Consider the following 7,246-nt stretch of genomic DNA (forward strand, 5'->3'; position numbering starts at 1 on the left):
CAATGGTTCTTCTCTCTCTCTCTCTCTCTCTCTCTTGCTGCGGGATTATGGGAGATCGTCTCCCATGCTCAGATGCTCGGTCTCACGCCATGGTGTTTGGGAGAAATCAGTGATTTTTCAGAACATTGGAAGGTGCCCACAACTGCCACTAGTGTAAATTTTTGTCACTTCAAAGCACCTATGGATAGTCCTTTGCTTTTCCGTACAAGAGTAAGGTTAGGAATGCTTTCCTTCATTCTAGGTCAAGCTGCCTGCAGGTATAGACCTTTCCTCTGCTGCCTTATTGCCAGTTACATAAAACAGTATATGACAAGAGTTTACTAGTACTGTAGCGTAGTCAAATTCCATTAGTGACAGTGAAACTCATCCTACACAATAACCCGCCTCTGTCATCTCCCTCACCCCAGCCACGAAGGTTTTCAAAGGTTAGTGCAGGTTAATTCTTTATTTTTCTTTATATTTTGTATTTCTTTATTATTTTGTATTGTATTACATTATTGTAATCATTTTTATATGAATATTTTGGGGTTGTGGAATGAATCACCTGAGTTTCCATTATTTCTTATGGGGAAATTCCCTTTGATATACAAGTGCTTTGGATTACAGGCATTTTTTCAGAACGATTATGCTTGCAAACCAAGGTTTTACTGTCTTTGGAAATTAAATAAAAGTTCTAAATAACCCATGAATTGGATCAAAGAAGAAACCAAAAGGGAAATTAAAAGTATTTTGAACAGAATGAAAACAGAACACAACATACTGAAATTTTTGAGATGCAGTTAAAGCAGTGTTCAGAGAAAAATTTATAGCACTGGATACCTATATTAAAAAAGTCTCAGGGCGCCTGGGTGGTGCAGTCAGTTAAGCGTCCGACTTCAGCCAGGTCACGATCTCGCGGTCCGTGAGTTCGAGCCCCGCGTCAGGCTCTGGGCTGATGGCTCAGAGCCTGGAGCCTGTTTCCGATTCTGTGTCTCCCTCTCTCTCTGCCCCTCCCCCGTTCATGCTCTGTCTCTCTCTGTCCCAAAAATAAATAAACGTTGAAAAAAAAAATTTTTTTTTAAAAAAAGTCTCAAATCAGTGACTTTACTTCTACCTTAAGCAACTAAAAAAAGAAGGGCAAATTAAATCCAAACCTGAGAAGAAATCATTGAAATAGAAAACACATACAAAAAAAAGTAGAAAAAAAATCATTTAAACCAAAAACTAGTTCTCTGAAAAGATATAATAATAATAATAATAATAATAATAATAATAATCAACCTCTAACCAAACTTACCAGGTAAAAACTAAGGAAGTCACAAATTACCAATATCAGGAATGAGAAGGGGAACATCACTGCAAGATCCTAAACACATTTGAATAATAATAAGGGAATATTCTCAACAAATTTTTACTAATAAGTCTGGAAACTTAGATAAAACAGGTAAATTTCTTAAGAAACACAAACTATCACAACTCACTAATATGAAACAGATAATTTGAATAGCTCTGTAACTATAAAGGAAATAAATTTTTAACTTAAAAACTCCCAAAAAAGAAAATCTCCAGCGTCCTATGGTTGCACTGGAGAAGGGTTAGAAGGATTTGGAGAATTCAACCAAGTGTTTAAAGAAGAATTACCACCTTTTCTACAAAATGTCTTCCACAAAATCTCTTCCAGAAAATAGAGGAGGAGGGAACACTTTCCAATTCATTTTACAAAGTATGACCCCAGTACAGAAATGAGGAAAAATCAAGGGGTGCCTGAGTGGCTCGGTTGGTTAAGCATCCTACTTCGGCTCAGGTCATGATCTCACGGGTCATGAGTTTGAGCTCTGCATCAGGCTCTGTGCTGACAGCTCAAAGCCTTGAGCCTGCTTTGGATTCTGTGTCTCCTTCTCTCTGCCTCTCTCCCCCTTGCACTTTCTCTCTCTCTCTCTCAAAAATAAACATTAAATTTATTTTAATATTTTAAAAAAAGAAAAAAACAGTACAAAAATAAGGAAACTACAGATCAATCATTCATGAATATACATGTAAATATCCTTCACAAAATTTTAGCAAACAATATATAAAGGGAATTATATACATAACTAAGTAGCATTTATTCCAGGGATTCAAGGCTGGTTCAATATTAGAAAATCAATCAGTATAATCCACCTTATTTAACAGACTAAAGAAGCCTAATCACAGGATCATATCTATTAATACAGAAAAACACTTGATGAAATTCAACACCTATTCATGATTAAAAACTCTCAGAAAAATAACAAAAGAGGGATGTTCTTCAAATTGACAAAGAGCAACTATAAAAAACCCACAGCTAACATGATGTTTATGGTGAAAGACTGAATGCTTCCACACTAAGATATGGAACAAGGCAAGTCTGTCTGCTCTCACCATTCATATTAATAAACACATATTAATAAACAAAGTTCTGGCCAGTGTAATAAAGTATAGAGATCATAAAGGAGTAAGTAAAACTTCCCTTATTTGTAGACGATATGATTATCTACAAGAAAATCTGAAGGAATCTACAAAAACATGTGAGAATTTATATGTGAGGTCAGCAAGGTCAAAGAATATAAAATAAACGTACAAAATCTATTCTTTTTCTATATATTATCAATGAGAACACAGAAAAGTTTAAAATGCACTATCATTTATAATCACTGAAAAATAAAATATGTGTACAAAACATGTTCAAAACTTAGATCCTGAGAGCTATACAATATTTATGAAAGAAATTCAAGAAGACATAAATGGATAGCTATGTTCATAGGTTTGAAGACTCAATATATTAAAGATGTCCAATTCTCCCTCGATTGACATACACATTTAACACAGTTGCTATCAAAATCCCAGCAGATTTTTCTATAGACACAATTTTCTACAATTTATGTGGAAAGGCAAAGGAACTGGAATAACTAACACAATTTTGAGAAAGATGAATAAAGCAGAAAGAATCAGTCTTTCAATTTTAAAACTTAATTTATTACAGCTACAATAATCAAGACTATGTGCATAATTAACACAGATAGATACATACATCAATGAAACTGAATAGAGAACCAATAAACAGAACCACACAAATATATTCAATGAACTTTAGACAAAGTACAAAAGAAATTCAATGGAATAAAGCTAGCTTTTCAATAAATAATGCTGGAGTAAGTGGACATCCATATGCCAAGAAAATGAACTTCAGCCTAAGTCTCATACCTTAATATAAAAACTAATTCCAGGTGCCTGGGTGGCTCAGTCAGTTAAGGGTCCAACCCTTGATTTCTGCTCAGGTCATAATCTCACCACTCCTAAGATTGAGCTAGGCCTTCAGCTCTGGGCTGACAGCACAGAGCCTGCTTGGGATTCTCTCTCTCTCTCTCTCTCTCTCTCTCTCTCTCTCTCTCTCTGCCCCTCCCCTGCTCATGCACTTACACTCTCTCAAAATAAATAAACCTTTTAAAAAATTAACTCAAATGGATCACAGATTTGAATATAAAACTTTCAACAAAACTAGGAGAAACTCTTCAAGATCTAAAGCTAGGCACAGAGTTCTTAGATGTGACCCCCAAAAAATGGCCCATAATAGGAAAGGTTTACCAATTGATCTTCATCAAACTTTAAAACAATTGCTCTGCAAAAGACTGTTAAGAAGATGAAAAAGACAAGCTATAGACTGGGAGGAAATACTACTTGCAAACCACATATCCACCATAAGGTTAGTATCAACAAAATATAAATAACTTTGGCATCTCACTGGTAAAAAAAACAAACAAACAAAAAGAAGCAAATAATCCAACTAGAACGTGGACAAAGACATGAAGAGGTATTTTTTCACCAAAAGACAGATGGCAAAGAGGCCAAAGAAAAGTGTTTAATATCATTCGTCATTCAGGAAGTACAAGCTAAAACCACAATGATATATCATTATACACTTATTACAATGGCTAAAGAATTTAAAAAAATTTTAATGTTTATTTAGTTTTGAGAGAAAGAGAGAGACAGAGTATGAGCAGGGGAGGGGCAGAGAAAGAGGGGGACACAGAATCTGAAGCAGACTCCAGACTGTCAGCACAGAGCACATGGAACTCAAACTCATAAACCACGAAGTCATGACCTGAGCTGAAGTCAGATGCTTAACCAACTGAGCCACCCAGGGGCCTCAAGTTTTTGTTTTTTTTTTTAAATAGTGACAACACCAAATGTTGGCAAGGATGAAGAGAATCTACTGGATCGTTCATATTGTTAATGAAAATATAAAACAGAACAGCCACAGTTTCTGTATCTTAAAAAACTAAACATGCAACTTGGTGATCATCCTATGGGGCATTTATCACAGAAAAATGAAGACTTGTGTTCACACAAAAACCTGTACACAAATGTTCACAATACTCCTATTCAAAACTGGAAAACCCCAGCTGTTGTTCAACCAATGGTTAAAAAAAACTGTAGAACATCCATGCTATGGAATACTACTCAGCAATAAAAAAAAAAAGTGAACTGATACACAAAACAGCCTAGGTGAATCTCCAGAGAACTAAGCTGAGTAAAAAAAGGCAAATTCCAGCACATTACATAGCTTATGACTCCATTCATATAAAATACTACTGAAATGGCAAAATTATCAAAATGGAAAAACAGATGCAGGAGGGTAGGGGCAGGAGGTAAGTGTGTCTATATAAAATGGCAATAGGATGAAAAGCTGTAGTGATAGAAGTATTCTATACCTTGACTGTATCAACATCAATCTTGGTTGTCACATTATAGCATACTTTTGTAAGACATTATGATTGGAGGAAGCTGGATAAAGTATACATGAGCTCTACTTTTTTTTTAATTTTTGTTAATGTTTATTTTTGAGAGAGAGAGAGAAAGAGCATGAGCGGGGAAGGGGCAAAGAGAGAGGGAGACACAGAATCTGAGGTGAGTTCTATTTCTTACAACTGCATGTGAATCTGCTTTCGTCTCAAAATAAAAACTTTCATTTTATTTATTGCTTTTGTGTGCACCTATTAGTTTTATTGTAACAAAGCAACTTGTACACTTTTAATGTTTAAAACTGAGCATCATTTTTCCTTTCCAGTGAAACAAAAAAAATATAAAAATAAACAGAAACAAAATTACAAGAGAATGTCAATGCAAATAAGATCCTATAGGTTCTGCTGATTGTCCCATCGAGTGGCAGGGCTCAAATCATCTTTAGGAGAGAATTTTATTTTAAAAGTATCATCTTCAACTGCAAGGATGTCTGTTAAACATAGCAATTCAACATTCCAAAGGAGAAGCCATGTTGTCAAAAGGCCCACTTAACCCGCCCAAACCTCTCACGCCCACCCTTTGATGACCTTCTATAGCCCCATTTTTTAAAGTTTTTTTTTCTTTTTTTAAACATGAGAAAGTAGACAGATATGTGTTGGTAAATGCTAACTGTTCACATTCACATAGAGGCACAGTATAATCTCTGAGCCAAATAGAGAAAGGAGGAAAAAAGCCAGAATTCTACGCACTACTACACGGGGGCCTAGGACCTTCCAGCTTCCAGCAGAGCTAAGGGAGCAGAAGGTTTTTCTTTTTTCCCCACAGAGCACAGTGGTGCTGATTCCATAAAGTTTTTGTTGAGACAGGAAGGGATAAAAATGAATTTGGAACAGAAGGGGGTAGAGAATCTTTTCCCACTATATTCTGCTCAAGTCATTTCCCCCCCAAAATAAGTTGAGAACCGTGGTATAAAGGGCGAGAAAAGAGACTTCAAATTAGTCACCTTCTCCTTCATCCTCCCCTCATCATCATCTTCATCTACTTCACCTTCATCCTCATCTCTGTCTCCATCAATATCTTCCAATCCGCCCCCCTCCTCCTCCTCCTCTTTCTTCTCCTCCTCCTCCTCCTCCCCTCCCCCTCCTCCTCCTCCTTCCCCTTCTTTATCATCCATATCAAGAATCAAGCAGTAGTGTGATGGATCTGGCCAAATATCATCTTTGATGACCTCTCCTAACTCACCTGCACCTGATCAGTAAACCAGGTAAAAAAGCTCTCTGGTTCCTCATGCTGTCTCTTCCTGCTGGCTTTATTCTGCATTTGACTTGAATGTTTCATCAAATCCTTTCCAGAATTCCATTTGATTTCAGTGGACTTTGAAGATGGATCACCACTCTCATTCAGATGAAATTCTTTGGAGAGAACTTTATTTTCAAAGTAAGGGTTTTCATCAAAATAAAATCTATGCTGTAACCTGATTTAATATATTCAAATTCTGTCACTTCAACTCTTGTCAAATAATGCAGTGCCTCTTCATCCTCCTCCCCAAGCAGACACTTGTGGATGGCTGACACATGTTGTTACCAAAATATTTGGGATTTTGGCAATAAATTCCTACCTCTTCTGAAAAAATGGTTGGTGGAGTTTGTTATATTTTCTGTTCTACTTTCAAAAGCTCCTCACTGGCTTGTTCATTAAGTCTATCTATTTCATTTTGTATTTCACCAATATGTTCAATTGCTTCTTGTTCTTCTTTTTCTCCCTTTGGCAAGTGCTGAGAGGTCTCACATCTCATCTGGCTTGAGGACAGCAGGTCGTCTCGGTTTCTTTGTTTGAGGCAGGAGTGAAGACTGGCATTAGGGGGCCAGGTTGTGAGGAAAGTCCATGAAACAAGGGCAAATGCAGTTCTGGAAGAAGCTCCAATTACTCAAAAACTTTCATCTTAAAAAACTCAAATGAATGGGAAGATATGGATGTTTGTTATCTTGATTATGATTTCATTATCAAAACTCATCAAGTTGTACACTTTCAAATACATGAGTTTTTTGCATATCAAATATGTCTCAAGAAAGCGGGGGTGGGGTGGGGCTATACAGTATTTTCTTCCTTTTCCCTTTCTAAGTAATTCAGTCTTAGAGCCAACAGGTGAACCAAGCAAAATGGGTATCCACACCAAAAGGGGATAGAGGAGGGCAGTAGAGAGGCGTCAGCAGTGTCCCAGAGCTGGGAGTCACAGCCCAAGCAATACGAAGAGGGGCTTGGCATAGAAGCATTGCCTGGTGCAGTATGGGTGTCTACATAACACAGCTGCCACACACGTTGATATCTAAGTGGTAGAAAAAGATATCCATACATGGATGAGACAGTGGAGATGAAAACTGCATCCATACAGTTGGAATGATTGAACAAGTACATACATATTAAAAAAAATAAGGGAACCAGGTTCCTCACTGTTGAAGAAAGAAGTTAAAAACATGGATAGGTAGGGGCACCTGGGTGGCTCAGC

The 7,246-nt window shown here is 36.9% G+C and overlaps 1 pseudogene; it reads right to left on the reverse strand.

Annotated features, from left to right (window-relative positions):
* Positions 1-5,389: 5,389 nt before the first annotated feature.
* On the reverse strand, positions 5,390-6,797 carry LOC125150529 (protein SET-like; annotated as a pseudogene).
* Between the last annotated feature and the right edge of the window lie 449 nt (positions 6,798-7,246).

This window comes from Prionailurus viverrinus, chromosome D4 (assembly GCF_022837055.1).
Source record: "Prionailurus viverrinus isolate Anna chromosome D4, UM_Priviv_1.0, whole genome shotgun sequence".
NCBI classification, from domain to species: Eukaryota; Metazoa; Chordata; class Mammalia; order Carnivora; family Felidae; genus Prionailurus; species Prionailurus viverrinus.